The sequence below is a fragment of the Daphnia pulicaria genome, chromosome 5 (genome assembly GCF_021234035.1).
Source record: "Daphnia pulicaria isolate SC F1-1A chromosome 5, SC_F0-13Bv2, whole genome shotgun sequence".
Taxonomy (NCBI): Eukaryota; Metazoa; Arthropoda; class Branchiopoda; order Diplostraca; family Daphniidae; genus Daphnia; species Daphnia pulicaria.
Genome location: NC_060917.1, coordinates 3,860,370 through 3,869,734, shown reverse-complemented (window position 1 = coordinate 3,869,734; position 9,365 = coordinate 3,860,370). Strand labels below are relative to the sequence as shown.

General features: G+C 41.0%; 2 long non-coding RNA genes across 4 annotated transcripts in view; both read left to right on the top strand.

Moving 5' to 3' along the window:
- Positions 1 to 9,365, top strand: part of LOC124341473 — a 172,030-nt gene that overhangs the window by 47,936 nt on the left and 114,729 nt on the right. The window lies entirely within an intron of this gene.
- LOC124341616 lies at positions 6,746 to 9,326 on the top strand. Its single transcript, XR_006918537.1, has 2 exons — positions 6,746 to 7,902; positions 7,978 to 9,326. It is a non-coding gene; the product is annotated as an uncharacterized LOC124341616 (long non-coding RNA).

The following is a 9,365-nucleotide window of genomic DNA, read 5'->3' as shown; positions in this document are numbered from 1 at the left end:
GGACATTCGATATCTTCAAGTCGCATCCGCTGCCTTTCAGGATGTCGAAAGCGCAAGTCGTGATCAACTTTATATCCATAACACCGAATCTCTAGTCAGCATTCCACAGAGTTCATCCAGAATTCCAAACTTCAAAGACAAATTCAAATGTCGTCCCAGCGTTATTCGCCTAGCTGAGCCCAGCGCTATTCAATGATCGTTGACTTCAAATTCATGTCCCATAAATTTTGAAATGGAATATTTTCAAACCAAATACTTAACATTTTCCAGGATTCAAATGTTACACAGTAAAAAGGGTAGATTAGCTATCGGCTATCCCCTATCAGATTAATCATGGCTTTAAAAATGTGGGTGTAAATGGAGAACAATACGCCGAGCGTGTGTTTTGCAAGTAATAAGCGAGTCAATCTGAAGGACAGCAGAGAAAAAGAAAAAGCGCAGTTGTTTGTCAATTAGGGTTTTATGCAGAGTGCTTCCCACACACGATGCGTATCAAATAGATTGCATATATGGGCGACAACCTTTTTGCCGGAAACGAGATGTCTAATCGTTCATAGTACGTCACTACATTAGACAGCAAAGCAATTGGCTCATAGACGAACAGACAACATAAATCCGGATGCCCATTCACTTCCGGTAGAGTTTGCTACTGGTTCATTTCCACTGGGATTAGTGGATATTTTAATCCGAAAATAGTCGTCTTTATACGTTTCTGTTGTTTCTGTTAAACTAGAACATATTTAGTTGAATAAAGATGTCGCAACGATGCGGTTTGGAATTTTTCTTTATAGATGATAGGGTGGGTGGCGGATGTTGATGGTGCGCTATGTATTTATCGCGTCCATATATTCCTACTATATTACATAATAATCGATCCACGTTTATCTTCTTTATCCGCCCAAATTAAATCGCTCCTGTCCCAGTGTTCGGTTAGCATTACCCAGCGCAATTGAACGATCGTTGAACTCAAACTCATAATATCCAATGGAATATGGATAGGCTGTATGCATTACAACGTTATGGAACACCAGCGGTGCCCAGCTAAAAATGAAAAAAAAAAAAATATTTTTCGTTCCACTGTGCGCAAAACTGCAACAGCTTTTTACTTTGGAAAATATTAAAGTAAAAATACTCTTTCAAGATTTAAGGTTTTATTTTTTTAAGTTTTCTTATTGTTAATCAAGTTTTTTCCACTCTGCGTGTGAATTCCTAGTTATTACCAACAGCGAACATGAACATATGTATTTCCTCTAGCAGGTGCAATCACACAGTTGACTGCCTGTCTTCCACGCTTTTGTTCGTTTTTCTATTTTCATTTCTATTTGGGATACATACTGTGCACGTATGTGTAATCGCATCAGCAAGCGTTATTTAATTTATTCTTCAACACAGCAGTCGAACAGAATAGAATAGTATAGTATACAGCGCACGGCAATTTTTCTTTCGAATAAACACACTGAAACCTGCAGGTGGCAAATAAGATTGCGCATCGTTACTGCTTCGTTTATTTTTTACAGACGAATAGTAGAATTATTTGTGCTACCAATCGCGTGCCTCCCGTATCTGCAGGTCCACATCTATAAGGTTTCCGACAATACTCATTTGCCTGTGATATATTACCATTCTTTGTTTGATGTTGTTAAAACGACTAGCCAAGGGAAAAGCGTTACGCAATATTAGATAACGGTAAAAAGTGATTGACTCGATATACGCTCGTCATCTATCTGTCCACTTTGTTTGTTTTTTTGGGGTGTATAGCATCCAGCAGCAGTCACGGAATCCAATTAGTGGCCACCATTTCCCACGAAATGCATTTAAAAAAAAAAACAGCGGATGAATCAGAAAAAAAGAACCAATTCTTCTGAAGTTCTGATGTAAACGTCGGCTATTTACGAACTTTAAACGTCGCCAATTAACTTTAAAATTTGTGTCCACCATGGAAATTGCATCTTTGATTATATGTGTGAGCTGCAATTTGACAAAAGCAACCTACTTTGCGAGCGGCTAACCGACAGGATTCTGGTCTTTTACACTTTGCCTTATAGTCGACAAATTGAGGAGAGCCATTCTTTCCGGTGTTCTGATCTTCCCATCTGCTGGCCGTTCCCCAGCACTGCATCCTCATACCCAGAATACAAAAGAAGAAAGCCAGATTATCTGTAGAGCTTTTGGAAATTGCGTAAACCCGTCCCGTACAGCAGAGAGACTAAAATTTGAATACCGGTAATTTAATCTAATATGCTGGGATCTAGTCGATACCATTTTCAAATTGATGTTAAAATTGAAATCAACTTTTAGCAAATTTTAATAAAATGTTTAGTCCAATTTTTATGGGTAATTTTCTTTCTTATATAACGTATACGTGCTCACTAGAGCAGACAAACGTGATTCCTTTTATCCGACGATATGTCGAAACCGGAAGAAAAAAAAAGTGAAATTTCGGTGACTTCCTCAAAGACTTTATAACCTACTGCTGAATGTTTTTGTATCAAATGGTTATGTACACGGCTTCGGGGGGAAATATACATCAGCAAGAGACTTCACAGTCCAACAGTTTCATTCTTGGAGTCAGTTGGTTGTTTTTCGTTGCGTCTGATCGCGTTCCAGCTGCTCCGGTTCCATATAAAGCACTAGAGCGGACGCTGGACTAATACAAAGTCTGACCTTCTAATGTATGCCAGCAATGTAAGCGGTTCCGCAATGATAAACTCTCCTGAATGATATAACATTCCATTCTATACTTAACAATTTTGTAAGTATCGTTTGGTTGTTTGTCTTTCGTCGCGCTTGTTTTTTTGTTAATTTCTATGTACTTATGGTTTTATCGTTGACGATGGCTGTTAAATACTCAAACAGAATGTGTGTTAAATATTATCAGAGATATACCGTACAGACTCCCCGGAGTTGGAATCACGCGGAGTTGCTGTGTGCTGTGTGTGTGCATTTGGTATGCCGCCCTTGCGATCGAGCGCTGGAAGACTTCCTGGTTGGTCATTAAACCATCTGATCCGGCGCCACCGGAATCGACCAGCTCGTTGAGTCGTCTCATATCCTGTCCGTTGACTTCCTTGTGCAATATAATTTCTGCATTCTTTTTCCTGCTTCTTTCCTTTTTATTCTGTGTAGATTTTCGGTCACAAGATTCCGCCATTGTTAGACGTACATGCATTCATCGCAGGCTTATAAAAATTCAGATTCCTTTTCTTCTTTGTTGTTCGTGTGGGCATCAAAAGTTTAACTCTCCCGTCTTCCGTGAGCGCACAGCCGAGAGAAGGAGAGCGATAACAATGAGCGGACACATGAACTGGTTCCGTCCCGTAGTCTTTTCACGTCCCAGTCACACACAAACACCTTCTTCCGCCCAGCAGCATATAGCGCTGGCCGCCTTTCGACAGCTTGCGTGTATGACTGCTTATCAGACGTCTATCATAATAATAATATAAGTCTAAAACCTTTTCCAACTATTGTGTCATGCTGTCTTGACTGGAAAGCCTTCAACCTTCCATCCTCCTGAGAAATCCAGATGTTGAAACCTTAGGAAAAAGAATGGGAAAGTGTTTTTTTTTGTACCTCTTCTTATTCTTATATTCCTGAATCGCTACTTTTCATTTCATCCTTCAACGTGAAAAAAAAGAAAGAAACAATAACGCAGTGTGGGCATCACGGGCTTTTGCTTCTCTTATTTTGATATTCGACTTCTCCTTTTCAATGATTCCCCTTTCGCTTCAACTGTGACTCTACATCTTTCGTATTTTCTATAAGCGAATAATGGCGTCGTTCGGATTGAGACAAGGAAGCGAGAAGGAACTACTATTGAAAGAAAAATAGTCGTATAATAAAAAATAGAAAGGAAGGATAACAGAAACTAAATTCCCGAGAAGTGCTCACGAACCATACGGCCATAGATAAGAAGGAACAACAATAAGGCACACCACATGTACACACCCACGAAAAAAGCGAAAATACAAGCGGGTGCACACGATACCGGAACAGCTGCCAGTTGAATCAAGTCGTCGTCAAGGACACATTGCTCCCGCCGTTTCTTCGGGCTTGAATCACTCGAGGAACCAAAAAATGTATAATAGAATTTTTAAAGAAAAAAAAAACGAAAAAGGGCAAACGAAAACAATTACCGAATAACAAAGGACCGTACTGCTGCTGGCGGACGCGGAAGCCAGAGCAGCTCCAATCTCTTTTTGGCCCTCGTCCGATTATTTTCTATTGTCCGCCCAAGATTTAATATTGCACTCACACAATGATTTCGGGAGAGATGGTTGCTTGTCGTTTATATTTCCCACAACAACCGATTCGACATTTTCGCACACAGACGTCGACGTTGCATATGATGCCAGATACAAAAGCCAACGATGGATGTAGATCCAAACCCATCTATACGGCTCAATTGGCGGAAGACTATAATCATGGCTAATATACGTGTATGTCGTGTTACTACATAGTTATTGCTGCTGGACAACAAAGAAACGGAAAGTTGGGCAACCAGAAACTAAATGCCCAGCACAGGCTGACGTGAGAGTTAGTATATATTCTTCGTTGACACACCTGGGTTTTCCCAAATCAATGATTCCCGGCGTCTTATAGGGCCGAGCTACCAGCCGTTGACGAATGTGTATACGCAGCGCTCGTTTATTTAGTTCCGTTTCAAGGTTTTTTTTTTCTTTTTTTTTCGCTGGCCTTAAAAAAAACTTTCCATTCTTCTTCTATTATTATTATTGCACCCCCCTTCTGTTTTTTATCTGATTATACGCATTTCCGGCCGAGTGGAAATTTTGTAAAAAAAAGAAAATACTCAACTGTCTCAAACGACCAATTTTTTTTACAAACTGTGGCGATACTAATGTTCCAACTAATGTGTAAAACAAGCAAATGCGTAAAGATTACTACACAGTAGAGTGAGGCCCGACTGTCTTAAAAATTTGTGATCTCTAACTGTTATATGTTGGGCGTCCGTAACGTGTGGACACCACAACTGCAATCAGTGGTCCAAGACAGACGGAATAACAAAAAGCCGGAGAGCGACGATAGCGCCTGGGCGACTGCGATATGACGAGCTGTTGGTCAAGTTGTTATGTATCAAACCATCTGTCGGCGGCCCGAGACGGCGACGATCGGCGACGGAAGACTACATAGAATAGACTCGACCGCTACGGGAGACTAGTCGATGTAACTGGATCGATTACGGATTTGGCTCCACCAGTTTTTTTGTTTTCCCATGCGGATGCGACTCTGTCCGCTCTCAACATGTGCAATAACGCCTCTAGTTGTCTATACGAGGGTGTGGGTGTGTATAGGCGGAGGCCGTATATACATCGGCTGGTGTAAACGTGTCATGATTTACGGTATACGTACACGGTCCCGCCTGCGTGCATCACCCAACACCCGACGATAAAAAAGCGAAACACTCGATTCTTGTTAAAGTTTTTGTTTTTAGACTTTTTTTTTTTTTTTTCAAATCAAAGAACTGTCACTCAACCCAGAAGAATAACTGTTCTCTTCCATCTTGTTTTCCTTGTCTATTTTCACATGATTCCTTCCATCATTTTTATGATATCAGCCGGAATGTCAAAAGTAGACATGGATAGTGCCGGATAGCAATAGCAATTACATCGCTGTGCATACGGTACCTTATAGGAACCGATCATATAGCATTGGTGCGCACCATTCTTTCACTTGGAAGAATACCATTGTGTGGAATGTGCAAACCTGTTCAACAATGTCGTTCCTCTCGTTTTAATTTCGTTTTATTCGAATTCCTAAATTCGGAAAAAGAATGAGGTAAGACGAGTTATCAGCTCAGCTCTCATTGGATTGTGAAAGACACTCGCCTGATTATACACACACACTCTCATCTATGGCTGGCATTTCCCGTGGAATGAACCCGGGAATTCAACCCATCCACAGAAAAGTCAATTGCGCTCATTCTTATTCACAAGACAGGGCGTTTTAAAAGTTTGGCTACATAATAAAAACAGTTAATAACAGTATAAGAAAAAGAGCGAGAAGAATGTCAGTCGGGAGCAAATAAAGTGAAACCGAGGTGTATTGTAAATTACCACACCAATTTCTATACAATTACCGTAACTGTCCCTGCGTTAGATGTCATCAGCGGACTCGGCAACCGAGCTAATGGCCAGCTGCTGACGAAAGGGCAAACGAAGAATAGAAACTAGATGAAAAAAAAAAAAAAGCAACCTTCACTTTCTCAAAATGGCTTCGTTATACTGTTTGGCGTTCAGTTGAATATAACAATGGACTGTTGGCGTTCTTTTAACGACCGCTCTTCATGTTCAACCCATTTCTTATCTTTCTCTCTCTCTCTCCTCCGAAAGTCCTCGATGGCCTTCTCTCCCCTTCAATTATTCTTGTAAAATAATAATAATAAAAAAAGAAACAAAAAGGAAAATTGTAAAAGTGAATTGAACATGTGCGGGAGTCGTCGAGATTTACGACATTGAATATGTAACGAGAAGAGGAATAACGAACGGGTTTATATTTTTCTTCTCTCTTACATATGTCCGCCTGTGTGATGCTGGGCACTCTCCAGCGGGGGGCTTGGAGACGGCAAAGGCCGCCCAAGCCGCCCACTGTCGTTTTCTCTCTCTAGCTGCCATTGCCAAAGAGTCGCGGTGACGTGATTCATCTTGATTGTACTTTATTTCATTTCATTTCTAACCTTTTCATTCGTCCTTTTGTTGTATTTCGTTATTATTGTTGCTTCCAGGAGCTGGGATCGGCACTATGGAAACGGATTTTATATCCGAAAGACAAACAAACGGAACTTGAAAGGCTCACACCAACAACAACAAGGGAAGGAAAATTGAGAAAACCAACAAGTCATAGCGCGTGTATAAATGCGAAGAAATCAAAGTGAAAGTCGGTGTAAAACAAACGAATTGAATGGCGAAAAGTAAAAAGGAAAAGTGAGAAGATGATTTGCAACGATAATAGAATAAGAACATCACACAGCTCGAATGTATATAGAAGAAACCGTTAGTGATTAGACTTTCGCCGGATATACTACTCCTATTTTGTCGCCGATCAGCTGCAGCATTGCATCACGCCGTTGAACGCGAAGTCGTATTATTTTTATTCGGCACGTTCGTGACGAGAGCGGGGGGAAAAAGAATCAACTCGATATGCGTAATACTACCCGTCCGACCAGTTCGCCAAATAGTCGCGGATGACTTTCTCCCCTTCAACTTGGCAACAACAAAGTAATACAACATGACGTAACAAACCAAACAGCTTTTGCCCAGAGAATTTCTCGCGTTGTTGTGCGATACATTTTTTTATTTCGAAGGGACAGCACGTCTTGTGTATATTTGCATGTTGTGTTTTGTGTGCATGCATCTGATTCGTAAATGGATGGCGAAAAAAGGAAATCACGACCGGGAGACAAGTCACGATGTGGCAGCTGCACAGATTGCCATCTAACAGTATTGCATCAAAAGTTCGTAGATCAGGGCACAAACAAGGAAGGAGCTGGAGGAGAGAGAGAAAAGAGACAAAACGTGAAAGGAGCTCTCTGCTCCTAAAGGACAACAAGCAGATTACGGGAGAGTCTCTACGCATACTACCAGTATACTGTTGTGCAATGTTGTGTTCCCTTTCGGGATTGTGTTCACTATTGCGTTACGGTTATACACCGATGAGGTGTCGGAGCGAACCCGTTTGAAAGGACTATAAGCTCGGAACTCTGTCGGCTTATTTCTTACTGTACTAAAAGAAAAATACATGAAATGGTGGAAAAAAGGAAAAATCTTGATTGAGGTGCCAGTACCGTGTCAGAAGCCCACAATACCTCATTCAGTGCGCTCAGGCAACTTTCAATTATTCGTCCTAAACGATAACAGAGCTAGGGACTCTGCTTGGAGCTATACCCAGGTAATATGGTTAACTGGATACGGTACATGTTATTAAGTAGAGTTCTGTAAGTTTTTTTCTTTTCTTGCCGTATAGACAGCCCGCTATTCAGCATTGACCGCGAAAACTTGTGCGTGTCGAAAACACATGTATTTACACAGCAACGAACGAGTCTAGCGAGCGAATGACGGGAGCGGGCAAACCAATGGCCGCGGCGGCCGAATCACATTTCTTCGGCCTTTCATTATTATTACGTTCACAGTCTCAGCAGCAGACTGTTGTTTTACAGACTGTTGTTTTTTTACTTGACAAGAGTGAACAGTTACAATTCAGACGACTGTCAACCTTTTTGTAAAAACCAAAGCCAATTTGGTCCGTTTTGTTCCAACAAGCAAACGACACAGCACCGGCGCAACGGATTTCAGCGCCTATTTATAGTCCAACAAACGCTGCGTGAATAATAAATTTTCCTAGTTTAAACTCTACAAAGAAGCCAAATCAGTATTCACAAGGCATCGCCGTCGATACGCCAAGTGTTGCTATGTATACGCAACTTTCTAAGAGACACACCGAAAAATCAACAGTGAACGAGATCCGGGACTGATTAGAAAAAACAAAAAGGGCGGCCGACCCGTAAACATATATACTGGTTATTAAAATAAAAAATAAAATCAACTTGAGGCGGTTGACGATGGCCAGCATCCACAGCAACAACACGACGTCGACTCTTATATGTGTCTTGTTTTTTATCACTCACAAGTATTACGTGCTCGCCCTAGTTGGGAAAATAAAACGAACGTTTTTCTGATTTTATTTTTTTTTTGGGTCACACGGCATTCGGATCCAACTGGCACATCGAAGAGCAGAAAAAACATGAGGGCTGGTTCTTGTCAAGATTACCCCCAAAAACGCAATCGATGCCTTTCGCCGAATAGTAGTAGAAAAAAAGAACATGTCAGACAGACTCCCGGATATTGCTCGCTATCGGATAGATGGCGCATTGGCGCGTCACTAAATACGGGGCGATTCCCAAATCAAGAATTTACATATCAGCGGACGTGTGTGCGAACAAATGCGACGTCCTTCATCTTCTTATCACTTGAAACGATTTGCTGTTGTGAGAGGTCTGAAAAAACAATCCCGAGTCACTTGTCAACAACCACCAAGATTACAATTTTCATTTTTCTAGGAAAAAAATCAAGCATTTAAAAGCAAACAATAAAAGCCGCCATAATATTCATATTTTGAAAAGTGAAAACTCCTCCCGCATAAGTGTTTTTGTTAGGTTTTTTAATCAAAATTGCTTTGGAGACCTTGAAAGGTAAATTATACGACTTGTAGCCGAAAACGATATTGATTTGACAACCGCCGCTGTACAAATATGCAAATTAGGTGTACACCTTTTTATTGCCAAAGGAAGAGAACGAATAAATCGACCCAATTTATCTCCCGCCCTTCTTTTAAAATGACCCGCGCGATGGAAA